Source organism: Alligator sinensis, unplaced genomic scaffold, assembly GCF_000455745.1.
Source record: "Alligator sinensis unplaced genomic scaffold, ASM45574v1 scaffold10_1, whole genome shotgun sequence".
NCBI lineage: Eukaryota > Metazoa > Chordata > Crocodylia > Alligatoridae > Alligator > Alligator sinensis.
This window is the reverse complement of record NW_005842169.1, coordinates 1,598,197-1,608,646: the sequence shown is the minus strand read 5'-3', so window position 1 is coordinate 1,608,646 and position 10,450 is coordinate 1,598,197.

Sequence of the window (10,450 nt, the reverse complement as noted above, 5' to 3'; positions counted from 1 at the left end):
TGTACCCTGTTAATTCCATAGGATGACAGCTTTTTTTTCTAAATCAAAATGTTATGTACTTCTAAGAAAAAATTCCTGGAGGGATTCAAGTATGCTATACCAACACATTTGCCTTTGTCAACCAGGCCTGTAACCCTCTTGAAAAAAGTTAATGTTTGTTTGACAAGACCCCCATGTCATGGAACCATGTTGGCTGGCATTAATTATAGTTTCAGCTTCTAATGATTTATTGACAGCAGCCCAAATTAACCATTCCATCATTTTTGCCACAATTAATGTCAGGCTAACATCTATAGTTCCCTGAGTCATCTTTTCACCCCCTTTTTTTTAACTGCATTTGTAATCATCCAGTCCTTTGGAATTTCCCTGCTGTTCCAAGATTTGTTAAAAAAAAAATGATATTAATGGAGTTCCTCACATAGTTCCTATAAGACCTTAGAGTACAAATTCACTGATAGCTAAAGATTCTCTCCCCCCAGGCTAGGTATTCTTTGGAGTTTATAAATATTTGCATTAATGTCTCACTCGAGAGAAATCAAAATTAAAAATGGTGTTCTCCATTTATGATGTTTATCTTGAAGCTTTAGAATATAGGCCAGAAAGAGGTACTTTTCCCTCCAACTGAAAAATGTTAATTTTTGTGATGGGCTAATATGTGTCTATATTAATATGCAAGCTGTATTGTGTTTTATGATTGCCATTCTAATTTTATGGCTATATTATCCCTTTATTTTTCCACTACAGCATCCACCTTGACCTCAAGCATCTAAGAGTTATCATCAAACTAATATGCTAAGCAAGAAAGTGAGAGCCTTTTTTTTTTTAACAGTTATCTTAATTGCTCCCAAGATTGCTTCAGTCTGAAAAGCACACTCTCTTACACACATACATTCTGTAACTTTACACAGATATGTTCCTTGGTAAGGATTAGATCTTGGTTTTTCCAGTAGTGTGATTTACATCTCTGATATACTGATTCAGTTGTGGTTACGTGAGCACTCTTATACAATATGGTACACAGAACCTCATCACCGCTACTGATTAATCTATTGTCTAAGTCCTTTTAAGGAACAGTAGTTTTAACTTAAATCTCTCTCTATCTTAATGTGTTTCATAAGGTGAGGTGTAAATGAGTAAATGAAGTTTCATACTTTTGTTCCTAGTGTCATATGTGAGTTTGTGACTATTACAGTCTAATCTTAGCTGAAAAGAAAAAAAAAATTAGGAAATTTAGGTTAGAGATTAGGAGGAACTTTCTGACTATGAGGGTGGTCAAGCATGGAGGCTACCTAGAAAAGTTGTGGACTCTCCATCCCTGGATATTTTCCAAGAGCAGGTTAGATAAACACTTGATTAGGATGATTTATTCAGGGATGATCCTGCCTTAAGCAGGGGGCTAGACTAAATGACCTTGTGATATCCCTTCCAGCTCTTATTTCCTATGAACCTAAGAAGGAAGGGAAGTGCCAGAAGACTACCGCTTCTAATTTTGTTTGGTAACTCGAAACTTATCAAAAGTTAAGAAGTTTCAACATTATAGAAAAGGAGAGGAGAGGGGAGAGGAGTGGACAAAAAAGGGGAATAAACCCCAAATCTGAATTTTTAAAACTATTGGAAACCAAAATTAGAATTTCAAAGATGTTATTTTCAAATTTTGCATGAAAATGGAAAAAAATCCACTCTGAATTCAAATTCTGTCTCAGAAAAAAAAAAAAAGAATACCTTTTTGACAACCCCAATTTTTCAAAGAGAAAAAAGAATTACCAACTTTAATTACAAACCTACAAGAGACCATACAAAAAGTCCCCAGCTGATACTCCCATGTCATGGTTTGCCCATCCCAGGGGAGAAGGACTGGAACGTTACCTGACTGAACAACTTCAAAGAAGTCCCATTATGTGGACGGAAAGAGGATTGCAACCATGCCAGTTCACCCCCTGAGTATATCAGCTATAAAAGAGGTCTGCTGATACTGCTCTACATGTGGAGATTCTCTCACAAGCAGCCTTTAAGGATGCCATATACATTTTAAAAAATGTGCTTCTTTATCTTACAGTGGGGATGCTACTCATCCTTATAGGAATTCAAAAGAAAGAAGAATAGTTTAAGATCATGCGATGCTGTACAAAACCTGTCCCTGAATATTTTAAATCTAACTTAGAACTCTAAGCCATATTGAAATTGAACCAAATACACACAGTGCATTATAATTGTGTTTAAACGCCTTTGCAGGTGTGAGGGTTGGTATTGTGGTGGAGCAGTTGTTATCCAGAAGTCGTGAATTGTGTTTTCGATATCATAAGCATCACCTGGATCCTGTGGGTGTTTCAAGTGCTACATTCTGTGACTTCCAGATAGAGTTCAGGTGTCTCTATGAACAACTCTCTTGTTTTAAAGAGTATGACGTCTATCATAATTAATTTGAATTTTAACAATAGTTTCATAGTAGCTAGGGTCAGGAGGGACCTGAACAGATCATCTAGCCTGACCCCCCTGTAAAATATTGCCTTCTGATCTCTAACCTAAACCTATTCTCCATCAGCTTATTACCATTGTTCCTTGTCACCCCAGGTGGTGCTGGGGAGAAAGGGGCTCTACCTCTTTGCTGTTGATCTCCCCTGATGAGTTTGTAGGCAGCCACCAGGTCCCCCCTCAGCCTCCTCTTGCTAAGGCTGAACAGGTTCAGGTCCCTCAGTCTCTCCTCATAGGGCCTGTCCTGCTGCCCTCTCACCAAGCAGGTGGCCCTCCTCTGAACCCTGTCCAGGCTGGCCACATCCCTTTTGAAGTGCGGTGCCCAGTACTGGACACAGTACTCCAACTGTGGTCTGACCAAAGTCACATAGAGGGGGAGTATCATGTCTCCGGACTGGCTTGAGATGCACCTTTGGATGCATGACAAGGTATGGCTAGCCTTGCTGGCTGCGGTCTGGCATCGGTGGCACATGCTCATGTTGGAGTCAGTAATGACTCCAAGATCCCTTTCTGCCTCTGTGCTTTCAAGAAGGGAACTCCCCAGCCTGTATGTATGCTGTGGATTTCTTCTCCCAAGGTGAAGCACCCTGCATTTCTCTACATTGAACCCCATCCTATTCTCATCTGTCCACTTGTGTAGTCTGTCTAAATCTAGTTGCAGCCTCTCTCTCCCTTCAAGTGTGTCCACCTTGCCCCACATCTTAGTGTCATCAGCAAACTTGGATAGTGTGCTTTCTATCCCCTTGTCCAAGACACTGATGAAGATGTTAAACAGTGCAGGCCCGAGGACCGAGCCCTGGGGTACCCCACTGCTCACATCTCACCAGGCTGAGTACAACCCATCCACCACTACTCTCTGGGTGCGCCCCATCAGCCAATTTTTTACCCATCCAACTGTGTAGGCATCAATGCCACAGTCGCTTAATTTATTGATGAGGATGTGTATTGATGAGGATGTTTAAATTATTACATTAAATTGTTGTCATTGTTTATTTGTGTTATCATTGTGCTCATCATTACTACTACTACCACTTCTTTAAAATTTTCTTTAACACAAGTGCCTATGAAACTGAGATGGTTTAGGGTCAAGTTATCACTCTCTCACACACAGTATGTTCTGTTAGTGATAAATGACTGCTCTTCTGCTTTTGCAACCCCTCATTATGTTGATTCATTTATCAAGCAAAGGACAATTGTCAATGTATTCTTTGTTGATAAACGGTGTTTAAATCAGACATGACTAGGACGGTTGTCTTTAAACATTAAAACCTGTTACATAATAAATTGCAGGTAAGATCAGTCAAATTATTCATTATGAAGAATATTCTGAATTTTAGTTCCCTGTTTTTTATCAGTGATTATTTGCAAACATTTTTTTCACAAAGTTTATTATTTTTTAAACCTCTTGCTGTTTATTAAATTGGTTAAGATTATTTACTCAAACTATGGAAAATTCTACAGTATTAAATGATGCAGAAATAATAATTCAAGATGTATCTGGTTATCTTAGTGATATGGTCTTGTTTGGATACTGCATTAGAAGGTTTTAAATAGGATAAGCATAAAAGTAAATGAACTTCAGAAAGATTCTCAAGTGAAGTAACATTTAGGCCAAAAATCATAACCTATAGAATCAGAGTGTGTATATTCATCAATACAAATAATGTGATGAAAACAACTGGAGAATTACTGATCTCAGTACATGTATTCATGAAACCATTTCTGAAAATATTTACTAATGAGTTTTTTGCTTTCTGTACATTCTCTTCTAACCTTAAATAATACTGATTCAGTGAATGTAAAGTATGGGTAGACCTCACAAAGCTCGTAGAATTGACTCAGTACTGTTTCAGTTTATATTCTACGGGGCTAAAGGCTTATTTCAACTTACTGAAGGGCAGGAAAAGAGGCCTTATGATGAGCATCTGAGAGCTATGGGACTCCAGCCTGGAAAAGCACAGGCTCAGGGGGGACCTAGTGACTACCTGCAAGTATATAAAGGGTACATCAGGACCTGGGGGAACACCTGTTCACCAGAGCGCACCATGGAATGACACGGTAAAACGGTCACAAACTCATCCAAGACCATTTCAGGCTGGAAATATAGAAGAACTTCTTTACTGTCCAAGCCCCCAAGGCCTGCAACAGACTACCACCAGAGGTGGTGCAAGCACCTACTCTGGACTCATTTAAGAGACATTTGGATGTTTATCTTGCTGGGATCCTTTGACCCCAGCTGACTTCCTGCCCCTGAGGCAGGGGACTGGACTCAATGATCTTCCAAGGTCCCTTCCAGCCCTAGTGTCTATGAAATCTAGGAAACATTGTTGTGCTGGAAATTCAGTTATATATCACATAAGGCCCATTGTTTCAAGAAGATTCTGGTAGCCTCTCAAGAAGACTCTGGTATTCTCTGAACTGACATCATAGTTGCCATCTAAAACAGTGGTTGGCAGCCTTTTTAATGCTGCAGGCTGGATTAATCCAGTTTGGTCATTGCTGACGCTTTTGCAAATGCTAATAATTGCTGCCAAAGCTTTTCACTGCTGAATGCTACCAAAGCCCCATGTCTGTGGGCCAGATCAAATAGTTACACCATAGATTTCCAACCTTTGCTCTAAAATGTAGAAATACAGCATAAATTGGAACTCCAATCCCCCCAATCCAGAAAAGAAAACAAATGTTGAAGCTGAGGTTTTCCATGTGATGAGTAATACAGCTAATAATAAACATAGCAATGCATAATAAGGTGGTAGTGAGAGAGGTGCCTAAACAAGATAAGAATACTGCAAATATAAAAATTAAAAGAGAATGAATATACTTTTTTGATCTATTCATATTTCTTTGTTCAAATATTCAACCTATTTTGTCATTTGTTTTGAAAATATTTATGAAAACTCTCCTCCCCCACAACATTTTGCTTCCTTTATTACCATTTAAAATAAGGTAAATATTTTTCTTCCACATTCATAAAACAAATAAACACATTGACTAACATTTAATTTTTGTCCATAATCTTTTCATTTTGACCAAAAAGACATGTATAAGAAAAAATGGGTATGTATTTTTTACCAGCTCTAGTGATAAGGGTAATGGAATCTCATGCTTCAGCGCATAGCCTGATTGTCAGCATATGTCAAGAAGGGATTTTCCATTCACTTTGCTCTGTATACAGAATTACACAATTGCTTAGGTTCATTATAAATGTTCTCTGTTCTTTTCCTTCCCAATTATGAAGCATTAGTTATTGATCATCATTGGAGATCAGTTACGAAGCTCCATGGGTCAATTGTCAGATTTGATGTGGTAATCCTACGTTCCTATGAATTTTTTATATGATAGACTTGCCTTTTATGATTTATAGTGTTATTCAGTTTGATTGAGTTGTGTGACAATGTGCATGTTTTGGGAAATATGGATATATATTTTATGACTTAGCAGACTGTACAATTCAGAACAAAAATATAAGACCTCAAAATTATTATCCATAGCTGTCCAGAGACAGGGATAAACAAATGGGGTATGGGAGAGAAGCCAAGCTATTATACATTTAAGCAAAAGAAAGACAAATTGTTAATCTGTTGAATATGCTATGCATGGAACATGTTGTATATAAGATGTTGCAATATTTCCTCACTGCAAAGGATGATACTTCTTTTAGACTCAATAAAAAGATTGCTAGAGGCTATATCAGGTAGCTTAGGAGAATTATTTATATATAGTTATTCTACACCAATGATTTTCCATGCCTAAAGCCAGCCCTTCAAAGCACTATTTTCTAGGCAGTGCTACAGGGCAAGTTTTAAAGTAGGACAAGTGTGGGAGATATGAATGTAGGATAAGGATATTTCACAAGTTTTATTGGTGTGTTTTCCTACTGTTATTTAAAAGTTCTGATTTTCCTGTGAAATTTGGGTGGAAATGATAAGAGATTGAAATGAAGTACCCTAGCATGAGTACTTTTGGAACTGAACATACTCTTGTAACACTTGTCTTGGAAATGAATCATGTTGCTCTGGTGAAACATATATATGCTGCTGGTAAAACAAAGGTTAATAAGTCTAAATTCTATCTCTTTTGTTTCTTTGGGTTTTTTTGAGGCATTTTAAATCTAAAACTGAAGAATTGCTGTAAACTGCAAAAGGAAATTAGAATCTGTCCTTCAGTTTTCTAGGGCAGACAAATATTTTTTAAAAGAAACATTCTGTTTCTAGAAGAAAGTTTCTGTTCCTAACTCTCACTCAGACTTTGAGTGCAGTTTCACTTTACACTTAGGTCATACTAAAGGCACTTAAAACATAAGCATTAAAGCATATTAACCCATGGGCTAGGGACAGAAGTTACACATTAACTGGTTTAAGGGATCAGAACCTGGTTTAAACCTGTAACAGAACAGAAGTTCAGTGCACATTAATCAGTTTGAAAATGGCTGAAACTGGTTTAAGATGAACCTGGTTGAATGTAGTATCAGACTTAACTGACTTGGGTCAAGCCAGTTTATAAAACTTCTATCCCACATCCCTTCCTGCTTCAAGTTAAACCACAGTCCCCCAGTATCCCAGCATGCTCTGCAGCCCTGGGTTGAGCTGTGCTGCCTGCCTCAGAGAGCAAAGCTGGCTCTGCACCTCTGCTTCCTAGTTGGAGCAGTGAGAGCTGGCTTCCAGGTGGGGACGGAGTGCCAAGTCCTGCTGAGGATGCAGCCCAGTCTGCAGGGAGGTGGGGGACTTCCTCCCCCAGACAAACCCCGGCTGCGTCTGGGTCAGGGAAAAGGGTTAAACATCCCTTCCCCTGCTCAAACTTGCTGCTGGCTGCAGCTCTGGACTGCAAATCCCAGAGGCACCTGGAAGCAGGAAGAGGAAGTGATGAGCAAACCTGCAGAGTCCTATTGTTGTAATTTTGTACTGCAAATCCCAAAGGTCTTTTGGACAACAGGAAGAGGAAGCAGACACACAGCCCTTGCTGGCTACTTGCCAGAGAGCTGTACTGTAGCTCCCCATGGCTTCTGGCCTGAGTTACTACAGGCATGTGGCTGCATTCTAAAACAAAGATAAATGTCTGTTCACTTCTGTTTCAGTTTAATCTCTGCAGTTTAGACTAACCTCCAAAGATTGAATCGGTTCAGTCTCAGGCTTTTTGACTGTCTGTACTTATCCATGCTAAGTGTCCTCTGAGCATCTCAATGTTCTGTCACTTCAGGTAAGTGTTAACTCTGGGACATGCTACCTAAATCACATTAGGGTAACTTCCGTATCTTCCACAGAGATGATATGAGCAATTCACAATCCTCCAGCATCCCAAGATGCACTTCTCCTAGACCCATCTCTTCTCCCCTTACCTTCCCTACCACCACCACCAAGCAGGAATAGAGCCCTGCTTGCCAGGTCTGTAGTCGCACATCAGAACAGGCAAAAAATGCAGACAAGAAATGTAGGCAAGAAATGGTATTAACCCTTAACATGTGACTGCTCACAGTGGATGTATCTACACATTATGTACTGTAATTATTTATGGCACATTCAGTTTAGTACCTTACTGTGTCATAATTGGCGCTACTGTGCACTAGTACCAGCACATGCTTTTTTGATGACTAATGTGCAGTAGACTAATTGTACTGCACATTGGCACATTAGCACAGGTTTTGCCTGCCCTGCTAATGTGTAGTAGAATTACTCTACTGTGTTTGAAGCATTTTGTGTAGACATGCTAAATATGCTATAACTTTTAACACATTTTAATATTCCACAGATTTAATATGGTCTAAGCGTAACATGTAACTTCACCCTTACTGGGTGCAACCATGAAAAAAATAATTAAGCTTCAGTTTACATAGATGTAAAATGAGTTTACCAGTAATATGTTGCAATCCAGAAATGAATGTAAGTAACACTGAGCACATGAGTAGTCCCAGTGAAATGGGACTATATATTTTTTTAAGTTCTTTATTTTAATTTTGTTTAATTATTGTGGGCCTTTGTGTGTGTGTGTGTGTGTGTGTGTGTGGCAGGGGAGGAGGCTGTTTTGATAGGAATACAGTGTGGGGGTTGTAAAGGTTCTGTCTACTTCAGATAATGAACATAGGAATGATGCTGCAGAATGCTCTTGATTCAAATCTATCAGTCTGTTTTGTATTTGTGGTTGTCATTGTTGGCTGGTAGAAATAAAGTAAACTGATTAGACTCTCATCTTGCAGAAATCACCTTAATCCATATCCTTGCTGTCCAAAAATATATTTTGTCAAGCAACTTAATCTACCTTGTCCAAACAGCATATTATCTCCTTCCAGCCAAGGCCACTGTATGCTGTCAAAGATTTGTTTTATTTTACACTACACTATGGCACATCAATAAAATATAACATATCTGAAACTATTTATTTTTAATTTTATATAAGGTGCCCTATAATAAACAATTTGAGGAGGTAAAATAAATTTTGCCTAAAAATCTGATTTATTCACTGGGAGGTACCATTAGCTGAAGCCACAAGTCAAGACAGTTTTGTCTTCAACAAACACTCAAATCTGTTTTTAAGGAGATAGATTGTTAGATATATTTTTTTGAAGTACCAGAAGTATATTATATAACCATAAACACCACCACTAAAAATCAGTCAACATCTTTAGGTATGGTTTCTCTAGTTTCTAAAAATTTCTATCTGTTTAACCTTGTAGCTGAACCTACTCTCCTAACCAATCCATTAAATCTTTGGCAATACAAAAATATAAAAGCTAGTTTGTTCTAGCAAAGGATTTATGCATTAGTGACTCTGACATTCTGTTATGGCCTTGATCTAATTATCTAACCTTCTTTGTGTTTCTCTTTCAGCATAATAGGGATAAAAATATCTGTTCCCTTACCTTACATCATTTATTAGCTAGTGTTTGTAATTTATTAGCTATGTTTGTAAAAGCCATGGCTACAAAAATACTTTCCCACCAGTCTCATGCAAGTAGCAAGGTTTTGTTGGTGGTCTTTTATTGACCTCTTTCTCAAATCTGAAGAAGGGCACTTTGACCCTGAAAGCTTGTCTAACATGTGTTTCAACCATACAGTTAGTCCAATAAAAGATATCATCATCAAGAAAACCCTTGCATCTCACATATTTCCTGGACACCATGGCTACAATAGCATTCCATATTTACCCATCCACGTAGGAAACTTGATTAAACTGTAGTTAAGGAAGAGTGCACAGATAGAAATGGGAGAAGACTTACTAGGTAATACAGGGACTTTCCCTCCCCTTTCCAGGAATCCCCCCCTGCCACTTGCTGGGTGGAGGAAGAGGTAAGCTGAGTGGCTTTCTGCTTTCCTCTTCAATAATGTAAATACTTGCCCATGAGAGAGAAATCTCATTTTCTCTGATTAAACAGATGTCCCTCCTTGTAGTTTTAATACAGAAACTATGTTTTTATGTTTTAGGGTTCAGGGATGATTATTTTTTCTCCCCAGGAAGGAATTTCTTGGGAGAAAATTGACTGAAATCTATTTTTTTCTTTTGTGCCTTCCTCACAGCATCTATTATGTAAATAGGAATAGAATTGAGAAATGTAGTATGTCATAGGTTATGGGAAACTATTTCATGACAACCTGCAGCTGGGAGAGAAGTTTAAAGGTTCAGTTTGCAAAACTAAAGGAAATGTGGGATTTTTGTTGGTAGATCTTCGTCTCATATCCTGTCACCATGTTTAAATTTCAGTCCAAAAATGGGCATTTAATCTTGCTTGATCTGTAATTTTAGCAAAGTCCTCATTAATACATAGTCCCCCCATATGTGGGCAGGCCGATATATGGAATGTATTCCGAAAGTTTCCTCCAGATTCACACTTTGGCTAGGAACAGACATTCAAAAAGTTGGATCATGAATTGATTAAAACGTTGCTGGTTAGTCTAATCTGGCTAGGCTGAATCAGTTTGTAACTGTACAGACATCCCAGAAATGCAGGCACGTGCTTGCAGTGGCTCAGGCTAGAAGCCGGGGGGGG